Source organism: Apteryx rowi, unplaced genomic scaffold (genome assembly GCF_003343035.1).
Source record: "Apteryx rowi isolate R43461 unplaced genomic scaffold, aptRow1 scaffold_877, whole genome shotgun sequence".
NCBI lineage: Eukaryota > Metazoa > Chordata > Aves > Apterygiformes > Apterygidae > Apteryx > Apteryx rowi.
The window spans coordinates 255364-260709 of NW_020451179.1; positions in this window are offsets into that span (position 1 = coordinate 255364).

Here is a 5346-nt window from a genome sequence, read left to right on the forward strand (position 1 = left end):
CCCCTCCCCCCAGCCCAATCTGAGAGCAGTTGCCAATATGCTGCACTGGCTTGAATATTTTTATTTCCTTTGCACCTCGCACTGGGTCACATTGCTGAGTTAGCCAAGGCAGGAAAGCATGAAATATGAAATAAAATCCCCTAGAATGAGAAATTATTGCTATGGCTCTGGTTTATCCAACTGTTTTCATTTCATTTTCATCTCTCTCATAGGTTGCTAACCCCCAACTCCTCTGGATCTACTGTAGGGAGAGGAGAATTCATCTAAACTTCTTTTCTATGTCGGAGGCTCTACTTGAGAGGCATCCAAGTGCAGTCCTTTAGACTACACCAAGAATCCACTCTATTGGGTACAGGAATACAGCTGCGTCTCTTGGTCTGGTTAGAAAAGGCCAACTGTAGGCAAGAATCAATTGTCCTGTACAGTTAGTGTGTCTATAAGCAGAACAGGCTATGATGAGAGAAGGACCAGGAGAGGTGAAGTGAGATGTGAATGGAAACCAATCCTCTTCAGAAGCAGAAAGTGGTGTTAACCTGCCAGTGTGCAGACCAGGGGAGCCCAAGCCCCAAAAGATTCATTTCCGTATATGTTTAGCTCAGATTCAGTATCCAACAATGTCAAATTACCTACATTTTTCTATTCCTCTTCAGTGCTATAACCAGGGGAGTTTCCTTCTCCATCCTGTATCCTAACATCACTCTGTTTCTTAAACATTACTATTCATTTATCACACCCCTTTGCTAGACAGTCCAGCTCTGTTCTGTACTTTTTTTCTTTTTTTTTTCTTTTAGGAATTTTGCTTTCTGATTTTACAAACTCTTCAGCTGTGGAGCTGTGTTTAAGGAGCGCTGTTATTAGCTTAAAACTCTGTCATTCTGCATTTCATCTCAGTACATCTTTTTTCCATTTCAGTTACACATATTCTTTGCTGACAAACATGTAACCACGAGTGAAGGAAAACTAGAGTTAGAACTCTTTAAACTTAGGGGAGGTGTGCATATTTGCCCTGGCTCTTTTTAAGGCCACAGCTTCCTATTAACATTATAGTGTACAGTGCTCATGTAAGGGCAGTCTAGCCTTCCTCTTTTCCTCTGCAATCATTTGTTTCTACTGCGTAGCCCCAGATTAGTGTTTGTGTGACTGCACAGTGAACTGGATCCAAAAATTACCCATCAGAAAAGTAACCTAACAAATCCCTGTATTTAAAATGGCTTGGTCACCTAATTTGCCTCATTAACTGAGCCACACAAACACTAATGTCAAATAAGAAAAGATGTATGAACGAGTGCCCTGTGGCAGGGTCCCTTGTTGAGGCAGGAATCTAGACATATGCCAGAACAAATATGTCGCCATGACCTCAGTACCACTGTGAGTTTCCAGATCTGGGATCTATTTACTTACCTACTTTGGCTAAATAAAGAATTTCAGAGGTGCAGGTAAGGGCTTCAAAAGTATTCCACATTCCTTGTGAGGAATGCACAACACCTTAGGTATACAGTCTTACATCAATTTAGGTACAGATTCCTTTAGCTCCACAGAGAACACTGTAGGGAGCATGCCCCAGGAAGTTACTTTACAAGGTACTGCAGGATTGAAAATTCCATGTTCCTATCCTACTCTCTCTTACCCTGTCCAATGAACTCTGTCTTCAGATCTATTGAGCCTTCTGTCCTCTTCTGTATTCAAGTGTATACCTACTGATATTTGGAATATTGATCTCACTCCATATGACACACCACTCAGTAGGGACAGTATCTGAGAAATTCACACAGCTAAGTATGCCATTCAGCTCAGTGAGTGTTTCTGAAAAATTAATCTTAAGTTCCTAAAATCTTGTTCTGTTCTCAGCACTCTCTAGACTAAGCGTAAAATCTTTTGAAGACTAACTGGAAAAATCCTTTGAATGTTTTGAACAGCAAGCTGAAGTTGACCCAAGACCACAACCTGGCATAAAGGTCTCAATGTCCTGGACTGAGTTCCATAGGCCTGGAAGAATTATTATCTTGATTTGACAAGCCTAAATTCCAGACAGGTTTGAGCATTTCAGAGAAAAAGTGAAGATCTTGAATAGAAATACCATTATTAAGAGTAGGGAGAGAAAGGGACAATACAGTCACTGATAACATAAAGCTGTCTGTAAAGTCGGGAAGTGTGGAAGATGCTTGATACAGCAAATGATAATGGGGTTAAATGTGAGTTTGAAAATAATTAGCCCCCAGGCTACATGGTGGAAAGTCATCACCAGAATCCTAAAATGTAGTCCAGATAGAAGTGGACAGTTTCATTCCAGCAAAGGTGAATGGCAAGGGGTAAATATGATGTGAGTTAACTTCTTTTTTCATTTACAGAATAGGTGCTTTGTAAGACCCTCTGTTTCTGCATTGATTGTGTTAGATCACCATCTAGAGGACATTTTAAAACACAGGCTTGTTATTTGATTTTTTCATTTATTTCTCTCCACTGAGGCCGTGTGACACAAACAACACAAAATACTAATAACTGGTTAAGTGCAAAAGTGGGAAACACATAGCAATCTTCCTTTCCCCTCATTCCTCTCCACTGGCATCAGCCTCATAAAATCCCATTTTCCATTTTCATTCAGAGTTATTTGTGGGCATCACTTTTAAGGAGTCGCTACAAAAGTATTCAGGATGAAGCATGATTTTTCACAGCAGGTGGTCTCCTATTGCTATGATCCTATCATATGTAGGTCCCTCTTATTTTATCTCTTTTTATCTTTGAACAAAAACATACTCTCACAGGTCCACAAACACTTTCATATTCTTTCTGTGCTTTACAATCTTTTTAGTTAGCTGTAAGGCAAAGTCTGTAGTGTTTTTGCCCAACAGAGTATGAAATCTTTGTATTTCAGAGAGCCCAGTGATGTCACAATGTGCCACAAGGAAGACTGTGGTGCTAGAGAAATCCTGACTCCATTAACTCAAAAGGCTGAGGAGCAAAAGTATCTCCTGCTGGACAGGAAAATTGGATGAGGGATAATCCAACCCTGATGCTTTCACTGAGATTTACAATCTATCTGATGGCCGTGTTCCTGGCCACTTACTGCCCAGTCTTCTCTGATGCCTTCCTAGCACTGAAAAACCAGGGAAACAGTCCTTCGGCAGGTGAGAAGAGGGGCTGAAGTGAGAGGGTGAGAAAGAAGAGAGCAAATAAAGACAGAAAATGAGATGAGGGAGAGACACTGAAGCTCAAGATGTGGGATGGACATAAAAGATGGGTTTTGCAAAGAAAAAACAGAAGAGGAATGAAAAGAGGCATGTCAGGGAGCAGCAATGGCTGGCTGCTTCCTAAGGGATGGGGAGTCAGTAGCCAAGCGTGATATCAAGGCCTACAGGGCAAAGGCCTCACCAGCCAGGGCCCAGTCCACACAGCCCCTAAGCAAGGCAAGCAGGGCAGGCCTGGGAATGGTAGTCAGTCAGCCAAAAGATCATCAGGCAAGTCCATGATGACGAGGCAGGTCCTCATCACGGAGGGCTGAAGAGTTCGAGCTGCCCATGAAGAGCTTTGAAGGCCACATGGGCTTGAGGGGAAGTGTCCACACCTTTCCTGTGGAGCTTTGGAGGCTGGGCAGGCTTGGGCAGAAGGTCCAAGCTAGTCCTGGGGAGCATCAGAGGTCAGTTGGGCTTCAGAAGAGTCCAAGCCAGCCCTGAGGAGCACCAGAGGTAGAGCAGCCTTGGGGAAGGGGGTTCACTCAGAATCCTAGGGCTGGGAAAAGAGCTGCACTGTGCAGTGATCAGTTTCTCAAAGTAGTGGCAGAAGGAAGTGGGCACTTGGTTCAAAGCACAGCTCCCTCACAATGTGGTGGAACAAGGGAGCCAGAAGTCCTATGAGAGTCTTTGGGGCAAGAGTTAAGACTTTTTCTAAGGAGGAGAAAAATTCTCACAAGATCCTAGCTGTGATATAAGGCAGGGTTCCCAACACAACTTCCTCTGAGATCCCACTACTGCTTGACAGAGCAGTATCTTAAATGGTTTAAATTACCCTGTGGCAAACCAGTAACCACTGCCTCTAATGCCTGAAAAAAAAACTGACTGGCTGTATCCTGGAAAAGGCAAGAATTCCCAGCTGCATCTGCTAAATTTGGAGCAATGGCTCCAAAAATCCAGCACCCTTTCTGAAGAGGTCAGTTGCTCTTTAAGTGACAATAGGTCCATCTTTAAAAAACAGAGGCTGTGGCTTGTGACATGCTGACTATTCAAGCACTGTTTCCTGGAAAGTATCTGAGCAAAGCTGCTGTTCCCTTCTCCCTCTCTCTGTCTTTCTGCTCCTCCACTGGCCACCTCCTGGCTGTCATGCATCAATGAAACTGAGAAAGAATAATGAGACACACCATACCCAGGAAATAGGACCAAAGTGCATTAATTCAGGGAGAATAGCCTGAGGAGTAGGACCAACATGGGGAGACAGCAAGATGGGCAAAAGTCAGGGAGGAAGTGTGTTGAAGAGGATGAAGTGGGAAAAGTGGCCAAATGCAAGAGTGAGAAAGTAAGGAAAGAGAAAATCAATAGAAGAAAGACAGAGACTTTTAGCAAGACGATGGGAAAGACTGTATTGAGAGAAGGAGAAGGGAAAAAGTACTGCAGGAGAAAGGAGAAGAAGGAGTGTTGAACCACAAGACCCAGATTCCAGTCCCAGTTCTTCCAGTGCCTTGCTTCCCTGTAACTCAGTTTCTCATGTTAAATAGCAGTGATGATGATCTCCCCTTCCTGGATGAGTGACTTATTACCTTACAGCAACAGCATGCACTTATTAGGGCAAAAGGAGAGAGGTTTGCACACTCATATCCACACACATCAAGGAACCACACTTGGAAATTCTGAGAACAGTATGGGGAGGGTGAGCATAGAGGAATATGCACTGAATGAGGAAGGACAGATGCAAGAAAAGGACAGGGAAAGCAGGCAGAGAGTGGGAAGGGGTGTGAATGAAAAGCTGGATAGTGTGGAGGAGAGAATGGACACACAGTAAGAGTAAAATGGACTTGAAAATTTAGAAAGCAGGGAGAAAAAAGAAAGGGAAGGAATCAAAGGTCAAAAGGGTGCAAGTATGAAAGGAGAGAATGAGAAGAAAGCTTATGTTGCACCCCCGCACACACCCCGGGTTACAGGCTGGGAGCAAATGGAAGAAACATTTGTGGCCTCATCAACAGGGGAAGGCATGGAGGTGATTGACATGGTGCAGGATGAGGACTCTGAAAGGTTGAGAAATTCAGCGGTGAAGGATATGCTGTTGAACCTGGCCCTCTTCCTCAACACTGGCAGCATTGTGCTGTTCTTTTTATGTGTGACATAGAGCCTGAAATCATTGCTATCATCACAGATGAAG